Source organism: Ovis aries, chromosome 4 (assembly GCF_016772045.2).
Source record: "Ovis aries strain OAR_USU_Benz2616 breed Rambouillet chromosome 4, ARS-UI_Ramb_v3.0, whole genome shotgun sequence".
Taxonomy (NCBI): Eukaryota; Metazoa; Chordata; class Mammalia; order Artiodactyla; family Bovidae; genus Ovis; species Ovis aries.
Window position 1 is genome coordinate 59288200 of NC_056057.1, and position 22567 is coordinate 59310766.

Genomic DNA, 22567 nt, shown 5'->3' on the forward strand with positions numbered 1-22567 from the left:
CAGCATGGTGATCTCACAGAGTCACAATTCTCATATGATAGATAGTTTCCAAGAAGCGTAAGCTGCCAGAGCACTTAAGTGCTCTGACCAGAATTGATCAAAGCAGTCACAGGTACCCACTCCCAACCAGATGAAGAAATAGACTTCACCTCTTAAAGGGAAAGTGAGGTGGCAAGATGACACTGCAGAGGAGCATTTGGGTTGTGAGGTACTTTTGTGGTCCTCTTTGAAAAATATGATGTGCCATAGGTAGTTTGTTTTTGTAAAGTAGTCATTAGAATCCTTTATGTATTCAACTTTGGGTGTTTTGCCAAGAAGTAAAAGCTCAAAGTTTATTTTTAAAGATATATTTCTATGCTTGATGAGAGATCCATATTTGAAAGTAATCAGTGTTATAAAATGCACTTCCTGATAAAATCAGTAAACAGACTCATGTTGTCAGCCATACGTAGTTAGTGGTTCTTTCCTAAACTGGCCTTGTCTAGGGGAATGTGATTATTTTAGGCATTCTATTATTTGTTTATGAAGAAGGTATTTGTTGAGTGCCCATTATGGATAGAATATTACATAGTAATATAAGGAATGAAAAGATATATTAGACACAGGTTCTGCCTTAGAAGACCATATAGTCATCTAGGGAAGATAAAGGCATAATATATAATTACAAATAAGGTAATGAGAGAGAATATATGGAACTGAGAGTGGAAGAGAGTTTTTCTAAAAATCTGTAAGGAAATGTTGCTAGAAGTCAAGAGCTAGGTAGAATGAGAATGTGGAGGTGATGATAAAGATATTGAGAGGAGGCAAGAGTACAGGCATAGGTGCAGACGAGCCAAGCAATAGTTGTGACCATTTCAGTTTGCTTATAATTTAGGGCAGTAGTTCTCAAGCTCTGATGGACACTAAAGTCACCCTGAAAAACTCATTTGGAGCTTGTATGAGGTACATGGTAAAGGAAGAGTGAGAGAAAAGAATGAAAATGTAGGTAAGTGGGCCTATTATTGTCTTGAAAGCTATGCTGTACTTCTCTTATTTATATGAGGCAGTGAAGAACCACTGAAGTGTGATAATCCTGGGAATTACCTGATGGAAGCCAAGCTTTAGAAAAGCAATCTGGTACCAGTATGGATGGCAGTTGGAATAAAACAAGGTTGGAACTGGGAAGTTTGGGATAGAGGTTGCTGTGTTTATTCAGGAAACAGGAAATCAGAACCTATCCCAGGATGACAGCGGTGAAAATAGGAAGGAGCAGAGGGACTCAAGCGAGGAAGAATCTGCAACGAATTTGATAAGACAGTGGTGAGGCAAAGTCAGACATCTAATTATGGCTCTAAGATTATATAGTTAAGACTGGGCAATAAGGAGATCTCCAAATCAAGAACCCAGGGTAAGGCGCTCACTTGAGGGGACTGCTGATGAGCTGGTATGGTGTATACATTGTGTTTGCCTAATGAGGAGGACTCCCTGTTTGGGGAAGATTCAGGTCTGGAGGTAAGAGAGGCTAAGGCTGAAAATAGGGATTTGAGGATTATTGACAGAGTGGTGGGGACTGAGACATGGCAATGAATGATCTTACCAAGGGAATACGTATACAGACAGAAGATACAACTCCAGGGGATACCTATATGCAGGAAATCGGGATGATGACAAGCCAGCAAACCTGGAGTACATTTAGAGCACTAGGAAGAGAAGGAATCACCGGGGGTGACTTTCTAGCCAGAAGTGATCAGCAGGGCTGAAAATTACAGAGGAAGATGGAAACTGAAGACAGGCCACTGATGTTTAAGTTCACTATTCCACAGAATTTAGGTAAACAGAAGTCAGCAAAGGTTAAGGGATGAGTCAATGGTCAGAAACTGGTATCATTTATAGTGCAGCATTATTTTGCTAAGAAAATGCTTGCTTCCTGGGGACCTTCATTCAGCTGGTATTGAAGAGCTGGGAGAAAATCAAGAAAATATTGCTCATTTACCTAAAAGCAATTCTTTGTGATCCGTCACACATGTAATTTAAAGCAACAACAGAGTCCTCTGTTCCTCTTTTGTTCATTACTGCAAATGCTTGTACCAGCGCCAGAGGTCTCTTAGGGATGTTACCTTAATCCAGAGGATTTTGATTTTATTGAACTCATCTCTGTATAGAAAAGCTCCTACAAAGTTTAGCCCTGTATCCAAAAAAATGAAGCATAACAGCAACCATGTTTTATTGCTGTTGTTGATGGAGCTCCTAAGAAGTAACTTTATTGGGACAAGAATTCTTGCAATCATTTTTGAACTTATAAACCAATATCATAAACTAACTAAATACATGTTTTCTCAAAGGCATAACCTATCATTGGACACTACTCATGGTTGACAATGGGATGCCATATAATGTAGCTATTTCAAACTTCATTTTCTTCTCTTTTGTTGTGATTTTGTTATATACTTCAGGTTTCCTTGGCACTTGATTTACCATGGGGCTAACATAGTAGTTAGTGTGTAACAGGCTCTGTTAGACCTGTGTAATTCCCGCCCTTTCATTCTTATGGCAACCTTGCAAGGTGGATTATTTCTGCTCCCATTTTGTCGATGGAAAAAAGTAACACTGAAAGAAATGGCGTACTTACCAAAGATGCACAGCTATTGATTTTTCCAGGCTGGGTCCCACCCCTGGGATTTCTTGACTCCAAAGCTCTGCTCTCAGCACTCTGCTGCTGATGCTCACTCTCCTCCTTTTCCATGGACCACCCAGGTATCATGTTACTCCAGCAACATGGACAGTGTGCTATTGATGCTGAATCATCAGGATTTTTTATGATTAGAGAGGATCTTTTTTGACTCTTGTCTTTCACAGATTCTTTTGGGTTGAGATATCCCTTCCATCTCCTTAAGTTAAAAATTCTTTTTAAAGTAATGAAGCAGTTGGCTTTTCCGGTTTAAGAAGACATGGAAAAGCCAGCCAAGGGCAGGGAGGGAATACTAAAAGGAAAGGGAAAGCTAATTGAAACTGTTGCTATCGGCACTGAATGTGTAACAGGCTAAATAAAGCCAGGATCTTCATGAGAAGACTGTATCCAGAGGCAGGGCAAGCTGTACTCGCAGTGTTTTGTGTACTCCACCTACTTTGGTAATGATTGATTACACTTTCCTAACACTGACAAGGTGGCACAGAGCAGCCGTGAAGACAGAGCGCCCAGTATGTGCAGACCACCATCATCGGCCAAATCTCTCCTCACCCCGGGGCAGCAAATATTTCCACCTAGCTGTGGGTCCACAAGGGCTAAGCCCAGTCTCTCCTTAGGCTTAAGTCCTGACAACTTAACATAAATCTATGAATTTATTAATATAAAGCATCCATAATTTTAACAGTGCATATCAGCCTATTGCACTGTCAACATTAACATATATATGACAACAAAATTGTTTGCTACAACATTAAGAGGATTCATAAATTAGACAGTGTTCAATTATCTGAGTCAGTGGAGGAAAGTCATGTATAATGCATAGTTCCAGATCAAAGATACTTTGTAATTTTGTGCTAGAAAAATAAATTTGCCCTTATTAAATTTCCTTAGGCCACTATTGAAATTATCCACCTTTCCAAGGTACATACACACACACACAGCCAATATAAAGAGAGGAGATATGACTTAGAATCATTCATACTAACTGAGCAAATAGTTTGGAATATAGAAATTTTCTGTAAATAATCCACACATAGTCCATAGTTAGCTCTTAGGGATTCCTTTGGTTTCTTAGTAGTCCAGCCAGCATTTGTCTTATTGCTGCTACACCATTTTTGACATGGATTATCTATCATTATACAAACTTCAACTTTAAATATTGTCTGTTATTTAGATAATAACTGTGCATATGAAAAATCAAAAGACTAAATGTTGTTTACTCTTACCCTGATTTCAATATCCTGCAATTGCTGTCTCACACAGCATCCCAGCTCCTGGCATTATGTTAGCATGTTTATTGATTGAATGTTGAGTAGTCCTCGAGAGATTTCTTTGAATTAACTACTGTAATCAAAGTACAAAAGCCAGACAACTATTATTTGTAGAAGCTCAAAACAACCAAAAAATCATAGCAGCAGTACAAAGCATACAAAGCTGAGATGATTCCATTAATTTAATTCTCCCTAATGCACAAAATAATTAGGACTATATATTCAGGACTTAATATTAGAATTGATGATGGGCCAATATGTTTCCCCCTCCCAAATTTATTGAATAATACATGACAAATATACAATTATAGTGCACAATGGGATGGTTTGATATGCATATATACTGTGGAATGTTTACCAAGGCCAAGATAATTAACACACATGTCATATCACATAGTTAACTTTTTCTTTGTGTGTCTGCTTTTCACATGATCACAGTATCATTATTTCTTTGTTGATTCAAACTATACTAGCAAGATGTCTTCTCAAGAAGCCAACAAGATTCTTTACAACTAATAAAAATAGGACAAAAATCTATTCAATACATTTTTTTTAAATTCACTTAGGAGTGAACCTGATTAAAAGTAAATAAATAGATCATAATATTTAAACTAAAAGGTTTATTATTATTCCTCATAAACAGTATTATTTCTCATAACTAATAAAGCCATTTAAGTAGCATTTTTAGTTCACACAGTCTGAAATGCATTTAAAACTCAGCCAAAATTCTTAGAAAGCATTTTACTTACCTTCTGAAAACAAAATGTTTAAAAGTAACAAAACATTTCTTTCCATTAGAGGATATAGTTTGATCAACCCACTGATCTGTTATTATATTACATGTTTATTCCATATGAGTTATTACATATATACAAATGTATAACCATACCAGGTGAATATCATTTTTAGAATTTAGTAATTTTTTTTTCCTGGATCTTTATATGTTCTCTAGGCTCAGTCAAAAAAAGAAAAAAAAAAAAAAACTGGTGACTGTAGTTTTAAAGGTGATTTACAAGTATTTCCTCCCTTAATCTTTGCTTTTTTCTCTATGCTCACCCTTTTACAAGCTGAGAACAATATGTCTCTACTTGTGCAAAAGGTTCACAAGCTCTAGTCTGGAGGTGGATGTGTTACTGCTCAAGAAAATGTATTGATTCTTGCATGTAGCTGACAACCTCCAAACATTACCTTTGAAATGCAATGCCCCCCAGGCTGTGTCCTCAGCAGTCTTTCTTCTTCTCTAGGTGAGCACATTAATTCCTAGGGTACAACTGGGTGAGTCCTGAATGTTTAAGTTCTACTTCCCACCCTTATCTAGACTCTTGCACAGAATTTTCAATTGCATTTGGGTTGTCTTCCCATTTGAATAAAATCCTCAGATTGGTAATCCAAAACTGAATTTTGTGTTTCCCATATCTGTTCCTTCTATTGTGATCTGTCTATTGTTAATAGCATTACCATCTTTCAGGCAGGTGAGAAATGAGCCATCTCCAAATCCTGTTCTTTTCTCGGCTACCAGGTCTAACCAGTTGCTAAACTGTAACCAGTCCAAATCCACATGCTCTTGGGTTTCATTTATTTAATCAATCAGCATTTTTTGAGCTTCTTTCTACTTTCATGCCATGGGTTTATCAACAGAATATGAGACAATACCTGCTTCAGGAAGTTCATACCACATAAGATACAAAGAGTTGAACATACCCTCCCTGTACAGGGTGGTAATCACTAGTTATCATAAGTAAGTCTGGACTGTGGAGACTGGGCAGAGGACCTGAAGGCCTTCCAGGAGAAAGTAACATGTAAGCTGTGTCTGGAAGGATGAAAAGGAGTTTTCCAGGTAAAGGGTGAAACAAAGCCTCTCAGGAGGCAGAAGCAGTAGTCTGTGTGCAGAGGTGTGAGCCCGATTCTAGCACAAGTTGAGGAGTAGGGAGCCAGGTCCACCATGCTAGGGAATGTGGACTTCATTCCCAAAGGTTCCTTTCTTTCCATTTCTCTTATTCACAATCATATCTCTCAGTAGCACCATCGTAAAAATCTCCTGACTGTTCTTGCTTTCCACGCTCTTTTCTTTTCTTTCCTCAGACTGTGGTCAGAGGCGGCCACCCCTATTACTCCTCTTGATCCTTCAGTGGCCTGTGTTACTCACCAGGTCACTTGCATTCCCTGCAACCTCCACTTGTGCCAGACATATTCTGTGGATTAAGCTTGTGCTTGATCTTCCCCTCTGAGTAGTAAACTCAAGTTCATATTTATGGGTTATATATCTTGGTACATTTAGAACACCATGTCCTGTGCTTTGCACATAGTAGGCTTTTACCTATAAGTCTAGTGGAGTTAAGTGTTAAGTCACTCAGTCATATCTGACTCTTTGCAACCCCATGGACTGTACCCAGCCAGGCTCCTCTGTCCATGGGATTCTCCAGGCCAGAATACTGGAGTGGGTAGCCATCCTCTTCTGCAGGGAATCTTTCTGACCCAGGGATGGAACCCAGGTCTCCTACACTACAGGCAGATTCTTTACTATCTGAGCCACCAGGGAAACCCCTGAGTGGGAATATCTTTTAGAGTCTTTCCCTATTTCTTCATTTTGCAGGCTCTTTCATGCATGTGGACATAACCACATGTCTATAGTAAGCACTGCCTTTCCTGTCACTGCCAGCAAGCGTTCCTTACAGCCCAGTGACTTGTAACGTGCCCTGCTGTTACAAATCAGCAACAGCTCCCAAACAGAGTGGTGTGGATATGTACAAACTTTAATGTGCAATGTTTGGTGGTTTTTTCCTTCCCTGCACAAAATGAAAGGCCTCGCTTTTCCCTGGGATAAATGCGGGTTCAGAAAGCAGAGCCCCATGCCAAACATTACAATTTCCAGGGCTCTACACTTTGTATCACTGACAGGTATGGTGAAAACGACTTTAAACTAGGAGCCAGAGCTGCATCCCAACTCTAACTGAGCTAGGCAGCTTTTCTGAGCCTCAGTTTCCTCACCTGAGGGATTGGGGATTAGACTTAATTTCTAATATCCTTATAAACATTATTCTTGTACACATATCTTTATGGCAGTGTATCAATCAGGTATCTTGGTTGCAAATAACACAAATTCATCTTGACTAATTTAGGTAGAAAAGATGTCATTGGAAGGGTATTGATGTTTGATATCACTGAATGAATGGGATGAAAACAAGGCTTGGGAATTAGCAACATAGGATGCCCTTATTTCACACATAGGAGCAGGATGATAGGGTCAGCAGCTGGCATCATTGTGCACTTCCTGGCACTCTTGTCTCTGCCAGAAATCTCTTACTATTCCTGTGTCTTTGCTTAACTCACTCCACACTCATAGTCCTGGATGTGGGTGTCTGAATGGTTGAGCCCTAATCAGGTGCCTTCCCTTAGCTACTGGCAGTGGAAAGAAGGAATATCTGGGCCACCCAACTTGGGGGGTAGGCAGTGGATGATGCATTGCTTCTCACTAAGACTTATACAGACACACAAAGGTGCTTAAGATGGGTGGTTGCCTATGCATACCATGCCCACACCTATAATGGTCTCACTGATCATTAAGATCCTACTTCACTATGTGTACCTTTAATACTTCAAACACCTGGCAGACATTTCTCCTAGAAAAGCCAGTTTTGCTATGGTTTAGACCATTCTCTCAGTTACCTTTTATCGTACTGTGTACTTTATTTTTTCCTTGTCAACCCAGTTTTTTAGATTTTGGTAAGCTTAAATTTAAGAACCGTACTTATAGCTCTGACCACCAATATATTGTTCTGGGATGAGGAGAAGGGCAGAGTTCAGTAGATCACTAATCTACTCATCACTCACTGGTAGATACACAGCAAGATTCTGGGGGTCAGGAATTATCTCCAACCACAAACCACACAAAACAGATCTTGTATATCAGAAACACAATGGAAATAAATGATATTTCTAAAAGACCATTTAAAGGGCATTCTATCTATTTGTGCTGCCAGGTAATCCAAGTACTTATCACTGGAATAAGTTAGACCAACTCATTGGACATGAGTTGGCGCAAACTCTGGGAGATTGTGAAAGACAGGGAAGTTGGTCACTTGGCAGGTCATAGGGTCACAAAAAGTCAGACACTACTTAGAGACTGAACAACTAGACTACATACAAGATGATGTTGCCTTAATCTCTTACAGAACAGAATTCAGCTAATTGCCAGCAAATTGAATTGTTCTACAGTCTTTTGGGTGGAACCTACTTCTATGCACACTGTCCATTTTGAGGCTTTAAGTATCTTGTGGGAAAGCCCACATGTGAGAGCTTGTAGAAATTTACTCAGACAAAAACTTAGTTTCCCTTAAAAAATTGGGATATTCCCTCCCCTCCTTTGAGGGTTGTGTAAGCTAGCTATCTGAGAGTCACCACGAAGAAGAAAACATACCGGGTGTGTTCTCCACAGCAACCATCTGGGCCCTCAGTGCTGTCATTTTGATGGACCTTCTCTTGTTTCTGGTTCATTGCTTGGAAAGCCTCCTCATTTTCTTTTGGAAAAAAGGAATAAAAGAGGGATGGAAGCAGGGAGGGAGAGATAGAGAGAGGCTGGATGCCAGAAAACCACCCACCGTTTTAGATCTGGTATTACTGTCTTTAAATATCTGCAAAGATGAATATTTACCAGGAGGATAAATGTCACCAGAGTTTTGGCTCAGCCCTAGGTGGGATGGGACCCGTCTAGGATCTCACCATTTGCAGGAAAGACAGAGTTTACCATGGCCAAGAGTGGCTGCATCTACCACGGCAGCAGGGCTGGCAATGGCTATTGGAAACCTTCTTGTCCCAAATCCTCTCCTACCAATGGCCCTCTAGGTTGTCTCAGTGCTGTCTGCCCAATGGTCTAAGCATGGTTTAAAACAATGTCAACAACAGTAAAGACTTCTATACCTCTCCCCTCATGTATTTATGCAAACTGTTTCATCTCCTACGTAAAAATAGCCTGCAAAACATGAGATACTAGGGAGAACATCAGTCAACATCCAAGGCATCGTCAGTAAGTCACCCTCCACTGTGGTTTATTGTGGATACTGTGAGTTTCTAACTCTCCAAATTATATTCAAGTATTTCATCACCTGCTCAATCAAGCTGCAAAATAAGGAGTTAGGCCACTTCAATTCCAGTGATTTGATTATGTGGTAAAGAGACTGGTGCATAAACATTAATCCTGAGAAATTAATTCATGAAAATTAGCTGGAGATATCCCTAGAGGACTGTTTTTTTATCTATTTCTGCATAAAATTGTTACAAAAAAATTGAACTACTTACTCAAAGAGTCTAGGGGGGGACTAGAATGATTATGTATGATTCTATAGTTATCTAGAGAGAATTGTGAAGATGCCATGAAGTGACATGAAAATGCATTCTGATTGAAGCTCAGTCTTGAACAGGAAAATTGCTTTGAAATGATTAAAGTTAAAATTGTTGGTTATGAAGGAAAACACTTGTCCTAGAATGAGGCCTTTAGATGAGAGAATCTCATTGGAATCTTGTGTAAAGTACTATGGCTTTCCTTTTCAATGACAAAATATTGGGTTGTATCAACCTATCACATCGTCTCAAATCTGCACCTCAGTGGAAGGCATGAAGGATTAGGAGGATGCTCTAGACAAAAATCTGGCAGGAGATGTCATTGGCAGGAGATGTCTATCCTCAGGAGAGAGGTCGCCAGCGTCCCTGGGAGGCAGCTTAGATGCACTGGCTCAGAGGAAACTTCCCAAGGCGTGACCACAGCCTCTGCTGCCAGGCTCCTTCTTATGTCTGCTCTATCGGGTTGTATTTTGATCCTCTGTTTAAATATCTCTCTCTCTTGTCAGACAGTGAGATCCTAGGTGGGGTCCCATCCTACCTAGGACTGAGCCAAAACTCTGGTGACATTTATCCTCTTTGGTAAATATTCATTTTTGCAGATATTTAAAGACAGTAATATCAGATCTAAAACCTTGGAGGGCAGATACTTCAGAAATCAGATTGTTTGGATTTTGGGAAGGTAGTGTCAGTGTGCACAAGCAGCAACTGAATGATATCTATACCGTAATGTAACGCTCCCAGTAGAATCTGGGGTAATGTCTATAATCAAGCACATTAATATTTCTAGAGCAAAAATTATGAATAGGCACACTGCAGGGGATAAATAAAGGGTATGATTTTCTAACAGTCTGGGTCAAGTCTGGTTTTTGCTACTAGAGATTACACAACAGTGAAGTTTTGGAGCTTGTTGGATTTTGGAATTGCAGATGAGATATTGTCAGCCTGTATTGCATCTTTAGGAAGAGAAGTGTTCTCATCTAAGGGAACTATTCCCCAACACAAGGACCCTTCCTCTTGTCATTTCAAGGAGCAAAAAGAGAACAGTGCTGGGTTCTTTTCTGGATGGCAATGTGTCCTCATAACTGGTGCTGCTACTTGGGTCTCTGTGGGAGGGGGCAATGGACGTGGTTCATTCCCCACAAATAAAGCTTTCTCATTGTGCTGCTTCTGCGCCTTCTACTTGATCAGCTACTGCTTCCCCTCTGTTCTTCTCCATTTTTCTAGTTTTCCTTCTCCCCTCATTTACTCTTAAATCTGTTTTTTGACTTACCAGTGTAGGTCTTAGAAGTGTTGATATTTTTCTTGTTTGTCTTCTGCATAATTCTTTGGCACATGGCCCTTTTGCCTCTCATTCACCTCAAGAGCCAAAGCACTGAATTATTAGTTTGTCTTGGAGTAGATGTCCATCAGTGCTTGCTCAGAGTGGAAGCGGTCTCCCTGCATGTTTTTGTTTGGAGGACTATGTTTTATCTGCTCAGTGCTCTGTTGATAAGCATCTTGGGAATGTGTGCTGAATGACAAGCCACTACTCCTCTCTTTATGACCTTGCCTACTGCATCAGACAGTGTTAATGAAATGTCAAATCTGTAAATGTTAATCCATGTGTAAGAATCAAGTAGGTTGCAGCATTTCTATCCTTCAGACTCTTAAAAAATATTTTTCATAATAATTTGAAACAGTGTTGCTTATTTTTCCATATGATACATTTTTGCCTGTCTTTATTTCTAATTGTTTGATTTACTTAGACCATACATCTGCTTGTTTGTTCATATATTCAAGAAAATTCACTTTTCTGCTACCTGAAAGGGAATTATCTTACTCTCCTCAACCTTTCTCTCTCTCAGTCTTGTAGGTTATTTGTAAGTAACTGCTTTTAGTGTTGATGTTGTCGTGTAGTACTGATATTACCAGAAACTGGTGACCACAGAGGTAGGCTGAGGAAGGCAAGTCCCTGCACAGTCGGGGCATCCTTCTCTGTGGAGCTGAGTGTCACCGACACCCATGAAGGAAGCGATCTTGCTCTGTCTCTTCTCTATGTGAGCAATACACCGTTCTATCCAGTGCTTGATGGCACTGTGTTTTTCTTCATGACTCTGACACCAAGATGTGGTGAGCGAGGGGTCAGATGTCTATTCCTGGTGGCTTGCATTGTGATGATCTCTGCTGTCCTCCGTCTAGCTAAAGTCCTTCCAGGGCATTAGTACCTGGTGTACAATGCCCTGCTCCTTCGGGAGCAGTGCACAGGACTCTGCCCTACACTCCCCACCTGCAGCATCAGATTGAACCACAGTACCAAAGATCCGGCTCCGAGTGCAGTCCCATGTTCCTAGTGGCCTGCTCTCCGCGTACCATCCCATCCCTGGTATTAGCAGCAGTTATTGAGACAACATCCTCTCTTGTGGTGCTCCAGTCCAGAAGCAGCCGAAGTGCTCTGTCAGGGTACCGCTGAGTAGTGTTCCCTGGCTGCCACTGTGGGCGTACTGGAGTGGATGCTGTATTCAGGAAAACTGTCACGTGTGGAAGAGGACAAACAACCAGGATTCTGGCCTGTTACTCAAAACATCAATGGTACTTATCCCAGGAGAATGAAGACCAGGCATTATAAGTTTCTCTCCTTCCTAATCTTGTTCATTTGTTTTGGAGATAAATGGGGGTCACCAGAGGCAATCCAAGCCAATTTTCTTGGCCTGTGTAATGTATTTTAAAAGTTCTTAATCTGCAGTAAATATAAACATTTAAAATCTATGTATTACATATATATGTTTTTACATTTCATATTGTACCTTTTAAAAATTATTTTGAGACTGCATTGAAGAATTATATCAAGAACGGTATCACAGTCATTTGGTAGCACTAGTTGATGGCCAATCCATTGTGGCACGTCGTCTGTGAAGCTCTCATGCCTAAATAATATTGTTTTCCAGAAAACTGTGGCTGTTTCTCTTAAGTTAGGGAATTTCCTTGATGCCCAGATCAGAAAATGTGGCATTTCCAGATTGAAGACTTCCTCCTTAATGAACATTCACTTATTCAACAAATATTTGTTGCTGACAAGTAGTTCCTAATCTTGTACAAAACACTTCTCTTTTCAGAAAACCTTTTTATCAAATAACCTTGGGAGTTCTCATTGCCCATTTCTCTCCTGACCCTGGTTCTGGTTCTGAAAGGAGTTGCATGACCAGTCATTTTCTTTCTTTCTTAGTTTCTTTTCTGTGTTTCCCCTCTGCCCTATCCTGGTAGCTCAACTGGTAAAGAATCTGCCTGCAGTGCAGGAGACCCTGCTTCCATGCCTGGGTTGGAAAGATCCAATGGAGAAGTGATAGGCTACCCACTCCAGTATTCTGGCCTGGAGAGTTCCATGAACTGTATGGTCCATGGGGTTGCAAAGAATCTGGACACAACTGAGGGACTTTCACTTTCACTTTCTTTCTGCCCTATCTCTAGACTTATGTGCTTATGTTAGTCCTTGGTCAGCAATGACCAGTACAAAGTAATTGATTTTATTTTTATTATTTTATCGCTGTACTCACAGCTTGTTCTTGCAAGCTCTTACTTCAAGGGAGGGTGTCCTGAAGCCAAAAGCTGGAAGAGTGTTCTGTAAACTGTAGTCCCGTAGTAAGGAGGGAAAGGAACCAGAGTAACACATCATCTCTGCCCCTGGCACTTGAATCAAAATCTGGGCCCATGAAGGCTGTGTCTATCAGATGCCAAAATAACTTCTCAGTGGAGCCAAGTCAATCAAAGACAGTCAATTCACTGTAATTTCAGTCCATGTGGTTTCTTGGCATCATGTGGACCAAACAAACCAATTGACTGATAACACTGATCACTTTCCAACCAGTAAACCCTGTGTTTTCCAGAGAAGGGATTGCTAAAGAAGGAGCAGAACTATACAGTGGGTGTCTATAATGATGCCCTGGATACAAAATAAAGTAGAACTTTGGATCTAAAAAATAACAATTTGAGCTTTACCTAACATTTGCTTTTATAGAGTGTTAATACTAATATATGTATAGATTATTTTGATATAATTTTACATATTTTATATTTACATATTATATGGATAATTTTAAATGTGTGAATACAAGTATTTTTGCTGGTGGGGTACACAGTCAAACTTATTTGTTTGTTATTCTAGATTCTTGATTCCCCATCTTGAGGCAACAGAGTTTTGTAAAGGCTCCTCAATACATGTAAATGGACCTATTTTCTCATTCAGTAGATACTAAAAATACAATAATCTGCTAAGGGTTTATAATGTTTTATTTAATATAGTTTGAGTGCTCTGTTTTAAAATTTACTGTGAAAGTGAATTCTTGTAGCCTAAGAATATTGTGAATCTATTGGAGGAGACGCACCTACACAGGGTCACAAAAGAGCAAAGAGACAGGAACATTGGGAACCAATAAAATATTAGGTTGGTCAGTCAGAGTATTTGAGCTATTGAAAAAAAATTGTCTGTGCATAAACGTCTCTCTCTCTCTTTAATAACAGACTTTTTTCCCCCTTTTTCTCATCCTTTGTTCCCCTATTTTGGGTGAATATTGGGCTCTCTCAGGAACTGCCTTCCAGCAATGTTTCTTTATTTATGTCTGTGTTGGTTTGGTAGGGCTGCCATGACAAAATACCACAGACGGCAGGGCGTAAGCAACGACTTTTCTCATAGTTCTGGAGCCTAGAAGTCCAAGATCATAGTGTTGGTGGCTCCGGTTTCTTCCAAGGCCTCTCTCATCGGCATGCAAGTGGCTATCCTTCTGCTGTGTCCGCACATAGTCTTTCCTTTGCCCACATGCAACTCTGTTATCTCTCTGTGTGTCTTAATCTCCTTTTCTTACAAGCGTATCATCAGATCGGGTTAGGGCCAAGGCCCTCTCTCCAAATACAGTCACCTTCTGAGGTGTTTGGGGTTAGAGATTCGACATAGCAATTTGGGGGAACACAATTCAGTCCATAATGTGCATTTCTTTTTGATAAATCTACTTATCACAGGAAAGTATGTGGGACTCAGCAATATCAACAAGAAGTGTGATTAGGGTGACCATATCTTGATTTGTCCAGGAAGGTCCTGAACAAATTTTTATCCTGACTTAATTTAAAAAGTACTCCCACTGGCTGTCAGAAGTCTCTCATTTGTATGATAAATTATATTGTAATCCTGTTGTAGAGTTCTCAGAGCCAGAGGGCGTGTATTAGAGCTTCAGCTTCAAAACCTGTTTTGTTAGACCTAGGTTTCCTTAACTACGAAGTAGAGACAATAATAGTACCTGCATCAGGGTTATTAAGAGCATTAATTGAGGCAGTATGTATGATTCGTTCAGAACTCTGCCCTGAGTAGAGTCAGCACTGTGTGTGTGACCCTGAGTAAGCACAGAGGAGATGTTTGTCAGGTGTGACTACATTTGTCAGGTGTAATGGTTAATTCTGTGTGTCAACTTGGCTGGGCCCAAGTGTCCAGATATTTGGTCAAACATCATTCTGGATGTTTCTATGAGAGTCATTTTGGGTGTGATTTACATTTAGATGGCGGACTTTGAAAGCAGGTTGGATAAGTCACACTCACATATTGGAGATCAGTCAGTTGAAGGCCTGAAGAGAACAAAGGGCTAACATTCCCTCAACCAGGGGAGAATTTACCAGCAGATTACCTTTGAACTTCAACTTCAACTCTTTCCTGAGTCCCTAGCCTACTGGTGTTCTGCATCAGATTTTGGACTCACCAACCTCCATAACTGTGTGAGCAAATTTCTTAATTCTGTTTCTATATATACACATATCTTGTTAGTTGTTTCTCTGGAGGACCACCCCTAACACAGTATGTGTGGACACCAAAGCTGTACCTGAAAAGAACTTATAATTTTTTAAGTGTAATATATTTCTGGGTTTTTATGCCCTTTAAAATTCACTGTGTTCTTTGCATGTCTATGTACATACCTGTAAAAAAGATATGACAAGATAGCTAGGAGAGTGACTAGGCACTTTCTGTATTAATCAGTCTTTAAAAAACATATATTCTGCATTCACATACCATGTTTGAAAATGATACTGACATTATCCATCTGTGAGAATTTTTACCATTATTTAGAATTATGATGATGAATCATTTTTTTTTCAGGAAGTGAGAGTAGTGTCTTTAATAAATGGAATAAAATTATAATAGGTTTTGGTAAAATGAAAGATTAAAAAAAAGAACCAAAACTGAATCACTGTGTTAAAACTGAGCTCCAAAACTAGGAAATCAGGCAAATATGTTGGCAAGAGTTCAGCCAAGTTAAAAGACTGGCAGATCAAACCTTAGGAAAAAAGTTAAACAAGTTGGAAAAGCAAATAAAGGCTTGAGGAATAACCGAGCAGCAGCTATCAAATCTAAAAAGGGTTACTGTGGAGGGGATGGAGACCAGCTGTTCTCTAGCTTAGCTGAGCCCAGACAAGAACAAAAATAGAAAAGAACAGCGGTGTGGCAGACCATTTAGAGCTAGGCTTCTGCAGTTAATTTGGTTAGAATGGTTACTTAGGATGTTCCAAAAACACTTAAAAGTCTTTAGTGTTGGTTAGGTTTACCTTTTCTTGGTGTGAAGCCAAGTGGAAAACCCAGATCTAGAAAACCCAGATTTCTCATGGGGTTAATCAGGATTGCCTGGGTGTGGGGTAGAGCTTTTATAAAAAGCACAGGCTCCATTTCTATGAAATGATAGGAATTGGTTTCCAGGATGTGCTAAGAATAAAAGTACCATCAAAAGGGAATATGCCTAACAGTAGCTACCTTCAGTATGAGAAACAGGGAAATAATGTATATGTGTGTGTGTATAAAATATGTACACATTAGATAGACATAATATGTACTCATAAAAATATACATAGATACAGATAGATAAAAACTGATAAACATATGTATTTGGTTTTCTCTACTGGAAAAGAAGGATAAGCCAGAAATTAATGAATATAGTTATCCTACTAGAGAGGTAAGGTAGCAGATACTGGAATTTCTCTGTGTGCATTTTTGTTAGTTTATTAGTTTCCTATTGCTGCTGTAATAAATCACATGTTTAGTGGCTTAAGACAACACGTGTGTATAATTTTACAGTTCTGGAGGTCAGAAGTCCGAAATGGGTCTCACTGGGCTAAAATTCAGGTGTCAGCAGGGCTGGCTTCATTCTGGAAGCTCTAGGGGATAATTTGTTTCCTTGCCAGCTTGCAGAGTCCACCTGCATTCCTTGGCTCATGGTCCTGTTTGACATCTGCATCCTCAAACCTCTCTCTGAATCTGACCCTTCTACCTAGCTGGTCTATACTTAAGACCTTTGTGATTACACATGTCCATGGGCTCATATAGGATAGTCTTCTTATCCTCAGATCAACTGATTAGTAACCTTAATTTCCATTTTGTCCTGAGATATTCCATATTCACCATGTCTGGGGGACCGGTGTGTGTACGTCTTTGGAGGTGTGTGTGGGGGCATTATTCTGCATGCCATACCTTATGAATCATTTAAATGTTTATTCACAAATAAAGGTGACTCAAAAAGGATAACAAAAGTGAACTCTAAAATTGAATACAAAAAGAAACAAATGGGCTTAACCATATATCAAAAGGAAACATAACTGTATTGGGGAGGAAACAGACTAGATTCAAGCAAGATTTTTTGAACACAGGACTTTCCCGGTATACTGGAATTATTTTAAAGACCAAAATAATTGCAAAGAAATCTCAATTTTTACTGAATAAATTTGTTGTTGGTATTATTTATAGTGAACTCAAAACTACCTTTTTGTACATATTGTAGGGTAGCGTAAATGTTGTTATGGGGAGACAGAGCATTCACTGTGGAATAAGGGAGACAGAAATTTGGAACGCAGGAAGGTGAGAAAGATGCGTGTGGCATGGGGCTTTCTACGTCCATCCCCTGAAACGGCATAGATTGACACCACCAGGAGCAGGCAGCACATTTGCTACCTAATCTTGGTTTCTAAACAGCATTCCTTGGTAAAAGAAATCAAAGCCTCCTTAAAGAGATGTCTAATTTCAGATGGAACAGGTTTAAAGTACAAGGGGGTCTTCCCCGATGTCCAGTGGTTAAGAATCTGCCTTGCAATGCAGGAGACATGGGTTAAATCCCTGGTCAGGCAACTGAGATCCCACATGTCCTGGAGCAACTAAGCTCACCTGCTGCAATTACTGAAGCCCACATACCGCAGCCAAGATCCAGCACAGCCAAATAAATAATATGTGAACAATAAAATAAAGTGCAATCGAAAAAGGAAGAGAGTTCCAGAAAAACATCTATTTCTGCTTTATTGACTGTGCGGATCACAATCAACTGTGGAACATTCTGAGAGAGATGGGAATACCAGACCACCTGGCCTGCCTCTTGAGAAACCTGCATGCAGGTCAGGAAGCAACAGTTAGAACTGGACATGGAACAACAGACTGGTTCCAGATAGGGAAAGGAGTATATCAAGGCTGTATATTGTCACCTGCTTATTTAACTTATATACAGAGTACATCATGCGAAATGCTGGGCTGGATGAAGCATAAGCTGGAGTCAAGATTGCTGGGAGAAGTATCAATAACCTCAGATATGCAGATGACACCACCCTTTGGGCAGAAAGTGAAGAACTAAAGAAGAGCCTCTTGATGAAAGTGAAAGAGGAGAGTGAAAAAGTTGGCTTAAAGCTCAAGATTCAGAAAACGAAGATCATGGCATCCGGTCCCATCACTTCATGGCAAATAGATGGGGAAACAGTGTCAGACTTTATTTTGGGGGGGCTCCAAGATTGCTGAAGATGGTGATTGCACCCATGAAATTAACAGACTCTTAATCCTTGGAAGGAAAGTTATGACCAACCTAGATAGCATATTAAAAAGCAGAGACATTACTTTGTCAACAAAGGTCCGTCTAGTAAAGGCTATGGTTTTTCCATTAGTCATGTATGGATGTGAGAGTTGGACTATAAAGAAAGCTAAGCACAGAAGAATTGATGCTTTTGAACTGTGGTGTTGGATAAGACTCTTGAGAGGTTGCAAGGAAATCCAACCAGTCCATCCTAAAGGAAATCAGTCTTGGGTGTTCATTGGAAGGACTAATGTTGAAGCTGAAACTCCAATATTTTGGCCACCTGATGTGAAGAGCTGACTCATTTGAAAAGACCCTGATGTTGGGAAAGATTGAAGGCAGGAGAAGGGGATGGTAGAAGATGAGATGGTTAGATGGCATCACCAGTTCAATGGACATGAGTTTGGGTAAACTCCAGGAGTTGGTGATGGACAGGGAGGCCTGGTGTGCTGCAGTTCATGGGGTCTCAAAGAGTCAGACATGACTGAGCAACTGAACTAAAAGCCAACAATACCTAGTGGGATCAAAAAGTTACGATGTACTCAAAGGTTCATGGAGACATGTCCAAACATTAACAACTTTCACTGGCCCAATGTAGAATATTTGAGTATCAAACAAACCAAAAGATAGTAAGATTTTAAATTTTAAAAGAGATCTTTTATATTAAAATATAGGCATTTGAGGTTGGTAGGGACAGAACTTTTTAAGAGAAAATGGAAACTAATAAATATAAATGAAATAATAAATTTGGAAAGCCGCTTTTCTGTAATCCTGAATGCAATAATTGTTTCAGGCAGGATAATGGATGTTAAATTTTAGATGGTTTCTAAGTCATCTTCCTTCAGAGAGCAGTGAGATTATATTATTAATTACAAAAGGAAAATCATTAATTTATAAAAGAGAAACCTGATCAATATAACCTTAAATGATCAAATAATAGTGAGGTAAACTGATATTTTGTACCTCCTGATGTGATAAAATGGGAAGGATTATTGTTATCTAGTCGCTGAGATGTGTCCAACTCTTTGTGACTCCATGGACTACAGCCCACCAGGCTCTTCTGTCCATGGAATTGCCCAGGCAAGAATAGTAGAATGGGTTGCCATTTCCTTCTCCAGGGGATCTTCCTGACTCAGGGTTTGAACCTGCATCTCTTGCATTGGCAGATAGATTCTTGACTGTTGAGAGACCTGGGAAGCTCCAAAGACAGTAATATTTTGAATTTAAAAAGGAATCTCTTATGTTAAAATATAAGCATTTGAGGTTGGCAGGAACAGCACTTTTTAAAGGAAGAATGGAAACTAGTAAAAGTGAAAGAAATAAAAAAATTGGAAAACTACTCTTTTATAATCCCGCATGTAATAATTGTTTCAGACAGCCTAATCAGTGGCTGTTAAAATTATTTTAGATGCTTTAGAAACCATCTTCCTTCAGAGAGCAGTGAGATATGTTATTAACATATGGGGTATTTACATGTTTCAAAATATCATCTCCTCAATTACTTTTTAGTTACAAAAGGAAAATGACTGATTTACAATAGAGAAACCTGATCAACATCACCTTAATCAAATGATCAAACTTCACATGACAACAATGGGATGAACTAATATTTTGTGCCTCCTGAGGTGTTAAAATGGGATGGGTACAATACCAGTTATATGATATTCTTGCCAAGAACGCTTCATTTGACTCTAATCAGGAGGGGAAAAATTGGGCAATTACAGATGTAGGACCTCAAGATTAACCTAAATGTAAACTGCAGCAACACAGGGACAATCCCGATGCAATTTGTGACCTTCAATTAAGAATTCTAAAAGTAGAAGCACTTTAAAAGACATTATTTGGACAGTTAAAAATTGTATATGGACTGTATATTAAGTAATTTTATATTAATATTTAATACCTTGCATAAAAGTGTTCCTGTAGGAAAGAGTCTCCTTAGGATATATATGTTGAAGTATTTGGGGATAAATTCAGCATGGCGACAACTTCAAGTGATTCAGGGAAAGGTATATGTGTACAAATACATATACAGACATAATGAGAGGGGAATAAAGGCAGCAAAATGTAAATAACTGGTAAATTTTGGTGACTAGAACTGTTTTTTACACAAAATGTTTTAATTTTCTGTAGGTTTGATTTTTAAAGTAGCAACTTGAAGAAAAATTCTTTTATTGGGCCCATGGGCTTCTTGTTTCCCTTTGGGCTGATTTAGTTTATATTTCAAGTTGTTGTGAATGTTTTCTTTCTTTTTTTAATGTTTGTGGTGATCTCTTTGGAAGTGTCTCCCTTGACTTTCACATCTGAATCTCTGGGCAATGTGATTCTTCAAATGCATAAAAACAGAACTTTAATGAAAGGAATGTTGTATGTCAGTCTCTGTGGGGTTCCAATTTATAGGAAAAACATTTGAAAATAAAATGGACACATAGTTACCTGGTTTAGTGATGATACTCAATATGAGTGTGTTTTATAATTTTCCACATCCCTTAAAATATTACTTGATAGCTGATTCCCACTAGCTGTTTTACACATGGTAGTGTGTATATGTCAAGCCGAATCTCCTAATTCCATCCACCCTTACCTTCCCTCCCTGTGTCCAAATATCCATTCTCTACATTTGCATCTCATCCCTGCCCTGAAAATAGGTTCATCTGTACCATTTTCTAGGTTCCACATACATGCATTAATATATGATAATTGTTTTTCTCTTTCGGACTTTACTCTGTATGAAAGACTCTAGGTTCAGCCACACCTCTTCAAAAAATGACCCAGTTTTGTTCCTTTCTGTGGCTGAGTAATATTCCACTGTAGATGGGGAATGTGGCAGGGGGCCCAAGAGGGAGGAGATATAAATATACATATAGCCGATTCACTTCCTTGCACAGCAGAAACTAACACAAAATTGTAAAGCAATTATACTGCAATACTTGATGGCTTCCCTGGTGGCTCAGGTGGTAAAGAATCTGCCTGCAATGCAGGAGACCTGGCTTTGATCCCTGGGTCAGGAAAATCCCATGGAGAAGGGCATGGCAGCCCACTCCAGTATTCTTGCCTAGGAAATCCCATGGACAGAGTGGCTTGCTGGGCTACAGTCCATGGGATTGCAAAGAGTTGGATGTGACTGAGCAACTAACACTTTGATTTTGATTTTTGATAGCACCAACAAAGAATACAGATTTCCATGCCCTCCCTCAGACCTGTGAAGGGTAATCTCTGAGCATAGGGCCTAGATCTGCATTTTCATCAGATTTGCCACAGTCTTTTGAGCACTGAAGTTCATGTCCCTGATACATCTTTAAGGGCCTTCTCCCGCTCAGGACTCAGTCTTACAACCTCTAGGGAAAGCTCCCTTCCCTTGCCTCCTCTTCCACCCTGGTACATCCTGGATCATCCTGCAGTGATCTTCATAGATTTTCCTCCACTTATGATGGGGTTATGCCCTGAGAAAGACTTCCCTGGTGGCTCAGATGGTAAAGTGTCTTTCTACAATGTGGGAGACCCAAGTTCGATCCCTGGGTCGGGAAGATCCCCTGGAGAAGGAAATGGCAATCCACTCCAGTACTATTGTCTGGAAAATCCCATGGACAGAGGAGCCTGGTAGGCTACAGTCCTTGGGGTTGCAGAGAGTCGGACATGACTGAGCGACATCATTTTCACTTTCACTATGCCCTGAGAAGCCATTGAAGGTTAAAAACATTTTAGGTAAAAAATACTGCACTTAATTCATCTAACCTATATTAAACATGCTCAGAACATTAAAGATTAGCCTACAGTTGGAAAAATTAACTAACAAAAAGCCTATTTTGTAATAAAGTACTGAATATCTCATGGAAGGTATTGAATACTGTACCGAAAGTGAAAAACAGAATGATTGTAAGTGTATCGGTTGTTTATCCTTGTGATTGTTTGGCCCAAAGCCACTGCCCAGCATTAGAAGAGAGTATCAGTATCATATTGTATATTGCTAGCCTGAGAAAAATCAAAATTGGAAATATTGTTTCTACTGAACACATCTCACTTTCACACCATCATAAAGTCAAAAAAATCCTGAGTCAAACTATCATCAGTTGAGGACCATATACTGGATTTTTTCCCCTTGTTTTCCACCTCTCTCTGTAAGCACTAAATTCACATTGTTCTGTATACTGTCTGTGGAAGTACCTTACACAGTCTCACACCTAACTCCTGCTACTCATCCAGTAGGTGGGACAGTATTTCATTTTTTTTTTAAACAAAATATAGACTTTTTTAAGGGTATCTTTGTTTCCCCTCCCCACCCCACCCCCCAAAAAAAGTCTTTCTGAGATACTGGGAGTTCTGGCAGAAACTCTGAGAATGTAAACCAGATTCATACTCGCTGGGGTTTTCAGCTTCTAAAACAGGACTATTAAGCCCTAAAGCCAGTTTCTGTGGCTTGGTAGCTATGTGACTTAAAAAAATGGCAGGCTACTCCAGTATTC

At 39.6% G+C, this 22567-nt stretch overlaps 1 protein-coding gene across 4 annotated transcripts in view; it reads left to right on the top strand.

Annotated features, from left to right (window-relative positions):
• IMMP2L (inner mitochondrial membrane peptidase subunit 2) overlaps window positions 1-22567 on the top strand; it is a 958934-nt gene that overhangs the window by 935489 nt on the left and 878 nt on the right. The gene's annotated exons all lie outside the window — the stretch shown is intronic.